General features: G+C 47.1%; 1 protein-coding gene across 4 annotated transcripts in view; it reads left to right on the top strand.

The window, feature by feature from the left end:
• The first annotated feature begins 575 nt into the window (after nucleotides 1–575).
• Nucleotides 576–13,859, top strand: part of MYH11 (myosin heavy chain 11) — a 160,237-nt gene continuing 146,953 nt past the window's right edge. For 2 of the 4 annotated variants that reach the window (XM_055365704.2, XM_055365703.2), the window contains exon 1: nucleotides 842–970. The gene's annotated coding sequence lies outside the window, so the exon portion shown is untranslated. Of the gene's footprint in view, nucleotides 971–13,859 lie in introns of all 4 variants that reach the window. The other 2 variants (XM_031002889.3, XM_055365702.2) reach the window with 2 other exon arrangements.

Raw genomic sequence — 13,859 nt, 5'->3', positions numbered from 1 at the left:
CGAGGAATCCTTGGGGAAGGGAAGTTGTTGAAGGGAACTCGCAGACTCTGGGGGCACACCCACTTTCTCCTTGGATCTTGACACTTGCATCTTGTAAATTACGTAATTATCACCGCCACCGCCTTCCCCCATTTTGCAGCTATGGACACCAAGGCTCAGAGAAGTGAAGTGACTTGCCCAAGGTCACGCAGCTGGCGAGTGGCGCACAGGGGAGGGGGACAGCTGAAATAATCACAGTGGGCTTATTTTTAATTTTTATTTGTATTTTGGTCGTGGTGATGTGGGTGGAGGTGGAGATGGCAAGTTGGGAAAAGTAAAAACTTCCCCTTCCTGCACGGTTCCCAGCAAGGGTGGGGGCCTCCTGTCTTGCACTTTGCAAAGTTCAGGAAATCCCCTTTCCCTACCCTTCACGCTGCACAGCCGGCCCTCTTTCCAGATAGTGCGATGCCAATAAAATGGGAAGTGGGGTGGGAGATGTCAAGTCAGATCCACCACAGCCCCAACACGGGGAGGAAGAGGTTAAAGCCTGTGCGGCTGGAACCGACTCAGGGAAGACACGTTCTCAAGCATCCCGCACAGACACTGCCTGCTCCACCCCCTTTCTCTAGGGATCCGGAGCGTCTGCGACCGCCTCGGGCCGGGGGTGAGACTCCCATCCCTGTGCGCACCTGTTCCGTGCGCCCTTGTGCGATGCGCACCTGTTCCGTGCGCCCTTGTCCCGAGCGCCCCAGCTCCTTGCGCTCCCGCCGGGGGTGCGCCCTGCAGGGGGCGCGGCGAGGGGCCCGCGAGGGACCCTCCCCAACTCCACCCCTTCGGCCTCCTCCCCTTTCCCAGCCGCGGGCAGCTCCGGGTCTATAAAGAGAGGCGTCCGAGACGCGCAGGGAGATTTGGACGCTCCGGCCTGGGAGGTGCGTCAGATCCGAGCTCGCCATCCAGTTTCCTCTCCACTAGTCCCCCCAGTTGGAGATCTGTAAGTAGTAGTTGTCCTTCTGGGGGCAGATTGCAGGGGAGGGGGCTGTTAAAAGTTCTATAGGGTATTCTATAGGGGCTGGGGTGCACTTAGGGGTCCCTGTTGTCAACCTCGTAAGGGCCATGGTGGGGGCAGAGTTGTGATATGGATTTCTCTCTGCCCTATCGTCTTAGATTATCCTAGACTTTCCCCAAACAGCATTTTCTCAAGATTGCCAGTGAGAAATACCATTTTGGGGGGTGCTTATTAACGATATCAATGCCTGGACCCAACTCCATTTCCCAACTCTAGAATCCCCAGAAAAACTGCCTTAAAAAAAAAAAATTAGTCCCGAGTGATTCTTGTTAAGAGGCTAATCCAGGAGATATGCTCCCTTGGAAATCTCAGAGGTCCGGTGCAGACAATCAGGCATCTCACTTTTATTCTAGGCACCAAAAAATGTACAGCTGAACTTCACTGAAAAGTCACTTGCTATCACACAGACAGGCAAAGTGAGGCTCCTTGTGGATTTGACTGTATTGCACAGTTGTGTTGATAATGCATTAAATCAGTTAAAAACACATGGGCATAGGCTTAGCAGAAAGGAGAGTGTTTTTTTTTTTTTAAATCAGTTTAGGGGAGGTTCTTCTATGTTGAGAACCCCTGGGAGATAAGGCTGGTTGTGATCTAGTTTGTTACAGCCCACTTTTTCCTCTTCTCCAAATTAAAAAAAAAAAACAAAACTCACCCAGGTTGACCGCAAAGGGCCCCCAGATACCCAGGTGGGCTCCAAAGTCTCCATTTGCTTCCACAATCTACAGGTGCATTAGGTAAGATTACACTAGAATTTCCTGCAGAGCCACCTGTGTCAATGCCACTCTCTTGCCCAACCAAATGGGTAAAACAAGAGAAAGTGTGGCTACTGCCTGTTGTAAGTTTTCTTCCAGCACAGGGTCTGGTAGGGATTTTGCCACTTGAGAAAAGGTACTATCCAAAGCCATGCTTGTCAAGAAGTAAAAGAAAATATTTAGAAACCCAAGGCGGGAGTGTTTAGTTGCAGTATGAAGTACTGAGAGATTAAATGGTGAACTGTCCGGGGTTTGGCAAAAAGAAGGCAGGCTATTAATAAACTGCTTTGCATAGTTTTTTGTTTCTTTGATTTACTTAACGATACTATTTTAGAATTGTTCAGAGAGGGAACTTGACGCTGAACTGAAAGTCATTAGGTGGCAGGGTGTGAAATAAGATAGGGAATTTTGTTTGAAGGAAATTGATGTTTTCCCTTTGAGATAGCTACCGTTGATGGAACACTTCAGTGCCACATGCTGTTGCAACATTTAACTTAATTTATCTCATTTAATCTTTGCAACAACTTCATAAGAAAGGCTTTATGATGCCTGTTTAGTATACAAGGCAGCTGAGGCTCAGAGAGGTAAAGTGTCACACAGCCAGCAAGTGGTAGAACCCATTCCCGGGTCAGTTTGAGTCCAAGTTCATACCGTTGACCCCACTATCTTTCTTCTTTACCATGGACACAAACTTGTTGGGGTCAGGTTTCTGGTGGGACTAAATGCTTCCAACAAAGTAAATGTTTATCACCGTGTCCTTTGAAGAAAACATAAACTGACTTTTTGCACATTTAAAATAAAAGGCACTGTTTGTCCCCTGATTGAGGGGGTGACCTAGCTGAAACCAGTGACCCTAGGTGGGCTGCCATGCCGAGAGTCCAGAACGTGAACTAGCTGGGTCTTTTCCGAGAAGTCGCCAGGCTTGCCTTGTAAACACCATGTTTTTTTATTATCATGTCTGAAATAGATGTGTTATTCCGTACAAGGTATCTGTTATGGATTTGTTATCATTACTTTTCCGTGGGAGGGCAGAGATTGAGGCAAACATGCCCATTTATGGAAGCGTTTTCCATGAGGCCATCCCCGGCCCCCTCGTCAGTTACCCAGCCTTGCACTGCAGCCTGGTTGGTCCTGGCCCTGGGGATTTCTCTACCATGTCCCTCACCCATTGAAGAACTAGTGGAGAAGCCCTAAGGAGAAGAGATTTGGGAGGAAAGTGGGATTCTTTTTTCCTACCCCCTCTTATTCAGAGGTTTGATTTTTTTGGGTGGGGGGTGGGAGGGAATTGTCTCCTTTCCACAGGGCTTGAATCCAAACAGGTGGGTCTTACACGTTAGGCACAAGCGTGTAATTCCAAGAGCAGATATATAGTAGATTTTTCTTGAAAACCAAGTTCAATTTTCAATCCAGTAGAATCATAGAAGGTCATAAGCAAATTTAAAAATCATCTTCAGCACCTCCCCAAACCTCACTTTCTCATCCGGGAAATGGGGCTAATGAGAATAACTCATGTTTTTTGGGCACTTTTGCCTGGCGAGATGCTAAACCCTTTGTGGACATTATCTTAAGTCTTCATAACAACCCTTTAGAGTAGATACTGTTATTATAACTGGCTTTATTTTACACATATGGAGTCTGAATAACTTGCTTAAGATAGCTCAGCTAACCAGTAAGGAAAACAAGATTCTACAAATCTAGGTCTTTCTAACTCCAGAGTTTCACAGATTACCCTCATGGGAGGATTTGATGAGCTAATGTGTATGAAGGGTTTAGCACAGTGCCTGGCCCCTGGTAAGCTTTAGTGATGGTTATTTATAGCAAACACAACCAGAGAGTTCAAGATGTTTGCTCAGTATGGCATGGCTCATCTTTGGCAGAACCGGGAAGCCTAAACTATGTGGCCGTTAAAGGAGAAGCTTCTCTTGATTTTCTTCCCTTTGATCTCATAAACCTCATTTCTATTTGGGCTGAAGGTGGTGATTAGAATCTTTAATATATTAAGCTACCATTCCTTACCTGGATTGGGAATGTTACAAATTCCAATTACATTTGTTTAGGGTTTTGTTTGTTTGTTTTTGAGACAGAGTCTTGCTCTGTCGCCCAGGCTGGAGTGCAGTGGTGCGATCTTGGCTCACTGCAACCTCCACCTCCTAGGTTCAAGCACTTCTCCAGCCTCAGCCTCCTGAGCAGAGAGTAGCTGGGATTATAGGCGCCCACCATCATGCCTGGCTAATTTTTTGTATTTTTAGTAGAGATGGGGTTTCACCATATTGGCCAGGCTGGTCTCGAACTGCTGACCTCAAGTGATTCGCCTGGCTTGGTCTCCCAAAGTGCTCAGATTACAGGCGTGAGCCACCGCGCCTGGCTTATTTACGGTCTTGATGGCATACTTTAAGGGATGGCCTTTTTGCTCTCTAGGTCTTCTTCTTCCACCCCTGACCTTTCAACTTTTAACCCTGGCCACACAATGGAGGAACGATTGAGTTTAGAGAAAGGCAGGCAAGAATTTGAAAGAAACCTTGTAAGTGATCCAAGGACAGAGGAAGAAGCTGCTCACAGTGGCTGAAAGGGGAGGTCAGACATCTGTGACTTGTATCAGGGTTTCAGGGGCTAAGGAGGAACAACCTCATCAAAGTTGCTAGGAAAGGGCCATAGAGGCCAGGTATGGCAGGTCATACCTGTAATCCCAGCAATTTGGGAGGCTGAGGTGGGGGGATGGCTTGAAGTCAGGAGTTTGAGACCAGAGTGGGCAACATAGCGAGGCACCATCTCTACAAAAAAATTTTTAAAATGAGCTGGGCATGGTGGCATGCATCTGTAGTCCTAGTTATTCAGGAGGCTGAGGCAGGAGGATTGCTTGAGCCCAGGAGTTCAAGGCTGCCGTGGGCCCTGATTGCATCACTGTTCTCTAGCCTGGGCAACAGAGTGAGACTCTGTCTCAAAAAAAAGATGAGGGGCATAGAACTTTACTGTACCAGGCTGAAAAATACAAGGCCCAGAGAGGGCAAGTGACTTGCCTAGCATCACCCAGCGAGTTTTGGGCAGAGCTGAGGCTTGTAACTCGAAGACCTAAGGATCTTCCACAGGCTAATGAATAGCTTGTTTGTGCTCAAAGGATGAAGCAGTGAGTTGTTAGGACAGGACTGTGAATAGGGCTGACATATTCAGATGTGTCAAACATCACTAATGCCATCTCTGAGTAAATTAGGCTTCAAACAGATCGGGATTCTAATCCTGGCTCCCCAACTTTTGCAAGGGAGGGCCTTGCATTTACCTTTCAAGACCCCGATAGGCTTAGCAGGAAAATGGGAATAATAGATAATGCCACTCTTTCATCCTTGGACTTTTTGTCTAATTATATGAATTTATCTGTAGGATAAATTCCCAGAAATGCGCTTGCTGAGTTAAAGGGCATGCGTAACTAAAATTAATAGATATTGCAAATGACCGGCTAAAGACATTGCAGACCAGGCACAGTGGCTCACGCCTGTAATCCCAGCACTTTGGGAGGCCGTAACAGGTGGGTCACCTGAGGTCAGGAGTTCAAGACCAGCCTGGCCAACATGGTCTCTGCTAAACCCTATCTCTACTAAAAATACAAAAATTATCTGGGCATGGTGGTGGGCACCTGTAATCCCAGCTACTCGGGAGGCTGAGGCACGAGAATCGCTTGAGCCTCAGAGGCAGAGGTTGCAGTGAGCCGAGATCACACCACTGCACTCCAGCCTGGGCAACAGAGTGAGACTCAGTCTCAAAAAAAAAAAAAAAAAAAAAAAAGGCATTGCAAATTGCAACTTGTTGCAGTCATATATGACAGCAGTCCCCATCCTCTTGGCATCAGAGACTGGTTTCGTGGAAGACAATTTTTTCCAGGGTGGAGTGGGGAGGATGGTTTTGGGATGAAACTGTCCCACCTCAGATCATCAGGCATTGGTTAGATTCTCATAAGGAACGTACAACCTAGATCCCTTGCAGGTGGAGTTGACAATAGGGTTCGTACTTTTGTGAAAATCTAATGCTGCCTATCTGACAGGAGGCGGAGCTTAGGCAGTGATGGTCACTCACCCACCGTCCCCTCCTGCTATGTGGCCTGGTTCCTAACAGGCCATTGACTGATACTGCAGCACAAGGGTTGGGGACCCCTGACATAGGAGACTATACATTTATTTTAAGCTGTGGTATGCCAGAATTATAAAATATAAAACACAGTGGGGCTTTTAGGGCCAGAAATAATCAGTTCTTGCTCGCTTCCGGAAGCATCCTTCACAGGGGCTACCGTAACTCTTACCAACCAAGTTCTCTTGGTTGGGAGGAAAAAATAGTGTTATGCATTCAGAGAACTTCTTTCTGGAGTTACTTGAAACCATTGGTATTCAGATGATTAGGCAGATGTCACAAGGCAATAAGAATGTGACAGGTTCACCATTCACTTTTTTTCCTGTGAAAGTGAAGTAGGGCTTTCTTGGGAACAAGCCCTTGGGAGGTGGGGGGATGTGAATGGTGAGGGGAGGGTAGAAATGGTGGAGTAGGGTCAGGGGCAAGAAAGGGACTTTCTGCTAAGGATTAATCGGGTGTCCATTTACTCTTAGCAGAAAACTAGGATTAGATTCTGGATTGTACTCCTGACTCCAGATTTTACAAGTGGGGGTCTTGCACTTACCTTCCAGGACCTCGGTCATCTTAGCAGGAAAATAGCAATAGCAGGTGATGCCACCTTACAGAGCGCTTAGGAGACAGTGGGATGGTCTACATAGGAAGCTGTCTGGCCTGATACCTGATGAATACAAGAGGCCCAATAAATACAGTGGCTGTTATGAATAATAGATCTAAACTGCCTTTTTGGTACTACTGGGGACCTGCCAAGCAGGTGCATTTAGAGTACCCAGTCCCTCTCCCTGCGACACATTTGACGCCTCCCTACACCTGGACCAGGCCTTGAGCGAGGATTTCCACTGCAGAGGTCCTTCCAGCTGGCGAATTGTGTTGCAGATCAGGTTCAGAGAACTTCTGTTTTGCCTGTGTGTCATTCATTCGTTCGTTTATTTGAAATAGAGATGGGATCTCACTGTGTTGCCCAGGCTAGTCTAGAGCTCCTAATTCAAGCAATCCTCTTGGCTTGGCCTCCCATAGTGCTTGGATTACAGGTGTGAATCACTATATCCAGCCCTTTATGACATTTAGAATATGAGCAATTTTTCTTTTTTCTCTTTTTGAGATGGAGTCTCACTCTGTCACCCAGGCTAGAGTGCAGTGGCATGATCTTGGCTCACTGCAACCTCTACCTCCCAGGCTCAAGCGATCTTCCCACCTCAGCCTCCCGAGTAGCTGGGACTACTGGCATGTGCTGCCATGCCTGGCTAATTTTTGTATTTTCCGTAGAGATGGGGTTTCACCATGTTGCGCAGGCTGGTCTCAAACTCCTAAGCTCAGGCGATCTGCCTGCCTTGGCCTCCCAGTGTTGGGATTACAGGCATGAGCCACAGTGCTGAACTCTGCGTGGTATTTAGAATATAAGCAATACTCTAACATCTGGTCTGGGTCACTCTGTATTACTTACCTGATCTCCAAAAACATTTGGGTTTGTGTCTCTGGTCCAAAATCTTTAGCCAATGGCTTGGCAGTAAAATCCTGAGGGAAGCTGTTGACCAGGTGAGGTGATGTGCAAATCCTATACTCTCTGGGCTCTGGGATATTTAATTTACTATTTATTTATTTATTTATTTATTTATTTATTTATTTATTTATTTATTTTCAAAACAGAGTTTTGCTCTTGTCGCCCAGGCTGGAGTGCAGTGATGGGATCTCAGCTCACTGCACCCTCCACCTCCTGGGTTCAAGCGATTCTCCTTCCTCAGCCTCCTGAGTAGCTGGTATTACAGGCGCCCACCACCACACCTGGCTAATTTTTGTATTTTTAGTAGAGACGGGGTTTCACCATGTTGGCCAGGCTGGTCTTGAACTACTGACCTCAGGTTATCTGCCTGCCTCGGCCTCCCGAAGTACTGGGATTACAGGCATCAGCCACCATGCCCGGCCTAATTTACTTTTTATTAATGCTGAAGCAGAGAGGGCAAGATCTTTTGCCCCTGAGTTCTTCTGGGTAAAATTAAACTGATGGCAAAACAAACTAAAGCAACCTGACATTCTCAGTTGGTCCAGTTTCAGCCCTTTGACCGGGAGTCACAGACAGGTCCCATAAAATGGTAGAGCTGGGCCAGCCTACCATTGATTTATTTTCCCTAAATGAAAAATACAAGGCCCAGAGAGGGCAAGTGACTTGTCCAGAGTCACCCAGCAGGTTTGGGGCAAAGCTGAGACTTGTTACTTGACATCCTAAGGTCTTCCAGAGGCTAATGATTAGCTTGTTTGTGCTCAAAAAATGAAGCAGCCTGGGCGCGGTGGCTCATGCTTGTAATCCTAGCACTTTGGGAGGCTGAGGCAGGCAGATCGCTTGAGCTCAGGAGTTCGAGACCAGCCTGGGCCACAAAGTGAGACCCCTGTCTCTACAAAAAAATGCAAGAATTAAAAAATTAGCTGGGTGTTCTGGTGCGTGCCTGTGATCCCAGCTACTTGGGAGGCTGAGGTGGGAGAATGGCTTGAGCCTGGGAGGCAGAGTTTGCAGAAAGCAGAGATTGCGCCACTTCACTCTAGCCTGGGCAACAGAGCCAGACCCTGTCTCAAAAAAAAAAGAATGAAGCAGTTGTTGGTCAGGACAGGACTGTAAACAGGGCTGACACACTCAGATGTGTCAAACATCGCTAATGCCAAAGGTGACAGAGTCATTTGTTTTCATCCAAACATTCAAGAAAGTTGGACGAGGTGACTCACGCCTGTCATCCTAGAGCTTTGGGAAGCCAAGGCAGGAGGATCATTTGAGATCAGGAGTTTGAGACCAGCCTAGGCAAAATAGCAAGACCCCCATCTCTACAAAAAATAAGCCGGGCATAGTGGCCCACACCTGAGGTGGGAGGATCCCTTGAGCCCATGAGTTTGAGCCTGCAGTAAGCTATGATTGCACCACTGCACTCCACCCTGGGCATATAGTGAGACCCTTCCCCCAACCAAAAACATTGAGAGCAGCTCTTGATGAGCGAACTGTACTTCGTGGTCAGCAGTTCTGGGTAGTAATTTCAGAGATGTCCTTTCAGCCCTTGGAGCTGATGCAGGACCTTAAACATGAGCGACGGTGGAGGAGGGAGGGTTGGGAAGGTGCATCAAGGTAGATGAAGAGTGTCCCTGGGGTTGGGCCAACTGGCGGTCCGTCTCTGGTCCAGTGTGTTCACCTTGCCCCCGTCTGACCTTCTGAAGTTGGTATTCCGAGTTGAGTCTGACTAAGTGAGAGCTGCTCTCAGCTTTAACTGCCTTTCCCAAGACAGCCCTTGTTTTTATTCTAAAGCTGTGGTTCTCAACTGGAAGCAGTTTTGCCACCCCAGGGGACATCCAGCAGTGTCTGGAGACATTTTTGATTGTCATGAGTGGAGGAAGGGGTGCTACTGGCATCAGGTGGGCAGAGACCAGGGATGCTGCGGAACATCCCACGATACACAGAAGAGCTCCCCTCACGACACAGAATGACGCAGCCCAAGAGTCACAGTGCAGAGTTTGTGGCTAGCTGCGGTGGCTCACGCCTGTAATCCCAGCACTTTGGGAGGCCAAGGTGGGAGGATCGCTTGAGGCCTGGAGTTCAAGACCAGCCTGGCCAATATGGTGAAACTTCATCTCTACTAAAAATATAAAAATTAGCCAGGCATGGTAGCACATGCCTGTAGTCCCAGCTACTTGGGAGGCTGAGGCACGAGAATCACTTGAACCCAGAAGGTGGAGGTTGCAGTGAGCTGAGATTGCATCACTGCACTCCAGCCTGGGGAACAGAGCGAGACTCTGTGTCAAAAAAAAAAAAAAAAAAAAAAAAAGACTTAGCAACTATTATTACTAGTATTAGTATTATCAATTTGTCAGGCTCACTGAATTTTCTCAAAAATTTGGCAAATTTTTGAGAAAACATTCTCAAAACATTTGGCAAATCTGTGGCCAAATGTTGTTTTGGGGACCCAAGGCTCATAGGAGCAAAACAGCTTTCAGGTTTCTGGATCTGCCAGAGACTCAAGTGTCCTGTTGTGTGTTTTGTGTCTCAGTGAGGGAAAGGGAATATGTAGCACCTTCCAAATGGATTTGACCTTGACTGCCCCACTGTTTGAAGAGCTTCTCAACCTCCGCAGCTCCACCCCAGCCCAGATATTTCAGGGAATTAGGGTTCCAAGGGGCATGCTATGGAAAACACACCATTCTAGCATGAGTCAAAGCTTCTCATCCCCCATCTTGCTGTCTTTTGACCAAAGCAGATTTTGCACGTCGTAACTGTCAGAGACATCAAAGCCAGAGGGAATCCAGCCTGCTCCGAGCTCTCCTTTTTTGGACAGAGACTGAATCTTTGCACTTGATCTTGTTTGTGTTTTTAAGTCTGAGGTTAGACAGGGTCCCAGGCAATGGAGACGTGCGTGTCCTTTTATTTTTCTTTTGTAGCTTTTGCTATTTTTTCTGACTTTTAAGGCAACTCATCCACATGGCAATTAGAAAGAGCCCACTTAGGGCTGGGCGCAGCGGCTCATGCCTGTAATCCCAGCACTTTGGGAGACCGAGGCAGGCAGATCACTTGAGGTCAGGAGTTCAAGACCTCAGCCTGGGCAACATGGTGAAACCCCGTCTCTACAAAGAATACAGAAAAATAGCTGGGCATGGTGGTAGGTGCCTGTGGTCCCAACTATTTGGGAGGCTGGGGTGGGAGGATCACTTGAGCCTGGGAGGTGGAGGTTGCAGTGAGCTGAGGTCATGCCACTGCACTCCAGCCTGGGCGACAGAGCCAGACCCTGTCTCAGAAAAAAAAAAAAAAAGAAGTCCACTTTACTTATCATAGTGCTTAGAATAAATGAAACACTCTCCTAGCCCTCTTGGGATGTAATTGGCTACCATCTGCACAAACTCTTCATTATTGCACAATAATATCAATGTACTTAATGCTACTGAACTGTGTTTAAATGGCCGAGGTGGTGAATGTTAGCTGTATTTTACCACAATTAAAGTTAAGAGGGAAGGAAAATGAAGTGTACTTTACAACCAAAAAAGTATGCACACCATGAGTGTGCAGCTTGATGAATTTTCGAGAGGATATATTTTTTATAGATGGGGGTCTCACTCTGTCACCCAGGCTGCAGTGCAGTGGCATGATCACGGCTCACTGCATCCCCGACCTCCTGAGCTTAAGCGATCCTCCCACCTCAGCCTCCTGAGTAGCTGGGACTGCAGGTGCACACTATCACACCCGGTTAATTTTTGTATTTTTGCTAGAGACAAGGTTTCACCATGTTGACCAGGCCGGTCTCAGCCTCCTGGGCTCAGGTTATCCTCCTACCTCAGTCTTCCACACAGGTAATTAAAAAACATTTTTTCTTAGAGATGGGTCTTGCTGTGTTGGCCAGGCTGGTCTCGAACTCCTGGGCTCAAGTGGTCCTCCCATCTTGGCTTCTCAAAGTGCTGGGATTACAGGCGTGAGCCATGTCACCTGGCCCAACAGTTTGATGCATTTTCAGAAAGTGAACACTCATAGGGCTGGCATTCAGATGAAGATCTAGAGGTGAACCCTCACAAGCCCCCCTCACGTTCTGTCCTTGCAATCATTGCACACCCGAGGCTCATTCATTCCTTATCTGAGTTCTATCGCCGTAGATTAATTCTGCCTGGTTTTGGACCTCAGTTCAATAGTCACAGAACCTGTGCTTTTTGTGACCACCTTCTTTTGCTCAAGGATGTGTTGTGAGATGTCCTTTTTTTGTGGTGTGGAGCTGTAGTTTACTTCACCTGATTCGAGTCCTATTTTGGGTGTTCGTAATGTGTCAGGTACTGTGCCAGGTGCCTTACAGGATTGATTCCTTTATGGGCATCTGACAAGCCCACCCACCTTATGTGAAAGGCAGAACCAAATAGACTCCAGAATGAGACCCAGGTTTGGGTCCCGGCTCTGACACTTCTTTTTTTTTTGAGATGGAGTCTGACTCTGTTGCCGAGGCTGGAGTGCAGTGGTATGATCTCGGCTCACTGCAACCTCCACCTCCCGGGTTCAAGTGATTCTCCTGACTCAGCCTCCCAAGTAGCTGGGGCTACAGGCACGTACCACCACTCCTGGCTAATTTTTAATTTTTGTATTTTTAGTAGAGACAGGGCTTCACAATGTTGGCCAAGCTGGTCTCAAACTCCTGACCTCAAGTTATCCTCCCACCTCAGCCTCCCAAAGTTCTGGGATTATAGGTATGAGCCATCACACTCAGCCTACTTGTGATCAATCTTACTTTATCTTCACACCCTCCCATTTCTCTTACGCATCCTCCAGTTTCTCTCTCTCTCTCTTTCTTTCTCTCTCTCTCTCTCTCTCTCTCTCTCACACACACACGATCTGCTGCGACACCTTAAGAAACAAGAGATTATCAAGGAATTATTGAATATTTTGCCGCATTTCCTATTTTGCTGCCTGTTTAAACTAACCTCGGTTATACTATTAAAAGAAGACGCATCGTATCAAACCACTTCTGTGACTATGGCTGTCCAGAAATAAACATAATTAAAACATCCAACAGTAGTAAATGCCGTTGGTTAGGAATGAGCGAAGTGGCTTAGAGTCACAGGAAGTGAGAAAGGGTATAGAAACAGAAGGTACTTGGTGTAGACCAGGGGTGTCCTATCTTTTGGCTTCCCTGGGCCACCCCAGAAAAAGAAGAATTGTCTTGGGCCACATGTAAAATACACTAGCACTAATGATAGCTGATGAGCTAAAAAAAAAAAAAAAAATCGCGAAAAAATATCATACTGTTTTAAGAAAGTTTATGAATTTGTATCGGGCCACATTCAAAGCCGTCCTGGGCCCCATGCAGCCTGTGGGCTGCAGGTTAGACAAGCTTGGTGTAGAGAGTTTCATCTAAACCTCATGGCAGCTCTGTAGGGCACCCATTAGGTCCCCAGTATTAATATACAGTAAATCTGAGTCTCAGAGATCTACGTAAGTCACCCAGAAGCACGCATTCTGCAGTGGCAGAGTCACATTTGAATTAGCATCTGATTGCAAAGTCTGGGTGTCTTTTCATGACTGCAGGTTATCTTACCTCTCAAGATGAGGCAACCAATCAAATGTTGCCAGCACCAATGAACTTGTACTTTATTTAGGCTCAGAAAGATCTTTTAGGCTAATGAAAATGCCCTATATTTATGAAATATTCTCGTTCTGTGTGGCTTTCTCTTTTTTGAGACAGGGTCTCACCCTGACACCCAGGCTGGAGTGCAGTGATGTAATCATAGCTCACTGCAGCCTCAAACTCCTGGGCTAAAGCAACCCTCCTGCCTCAGCCTCCTAGTAGCTGGGACTACAAGCACACATCATCATGCCTGGCTGATATTTTTTTTTAAGGGATGGGGTCTTGCTATAATGCCCAGTCTGGTCTCAAACTCCTGGGCTCAAGCAATCCTCCTGCCTTGGCCTCCCAAAATATGGGATTATACATGTGGGCTACTGCCAGCCTCTTTTCTTTCAATTATTTTTTAATCTATAGGTTCCCTTCCTTTTTGTTTGTATTTTATTTGTTAAAGAAAGAGAGTCCTGGCCAAGCGTGGTGGCTCACACCTGTAATCTCAGCACTTTGAGAGGCCAAGGCGGGCAGATCACCTGAGGTCAGGAGTTTGAGACCAGCCTGGACAATATGGTGAAACCCCGTCTCTACTAAAAATACAAAAATCAGCCAGGCGTGGTGGCATGCACCTGTAATCCCAGCTCCTCGGGAGGCTGAGGCAGGAGAATCCCTTGAACCTAGGAGGTGGAGGTTGCAGTGAGCCAAGATCCCGCCATTGCACTCTAGCTGGGCGACAGAGCATAGTCTCTCACCTTTGGGAGTTTACTGCATTGGTTAGCATGCTCTCCTGTGCCTTGCATTTTCCATAGACAGGTGTTAGATCTGGAGGCTTCATCACCTTCATCCCCCATCTCCATCCCCTTTTCTTTTTAGCAAGAATATGTCATTAGT

The sequence above is a fragment of the Gorilla gorilla genome, chromosome 18 (genome assembly GCF_029281585.2).
Source record: "Gorilla gorilla gorilla isolate KB3781 chromosome 18, NHGRI_mGorGor1-v2.1_pri, whole genome shotgun sequence".
Taxonomy (NCBI): Eukaryota; Metazoa; Chordata; class Mammalia; order Primates; family Hominidae; genus Gorilla; species Gorilla gorilla.
Note: the sequence above shows the minus strand (reverse complement) of the source record. Positions and strands in the feature narration are given on the sequence as shown.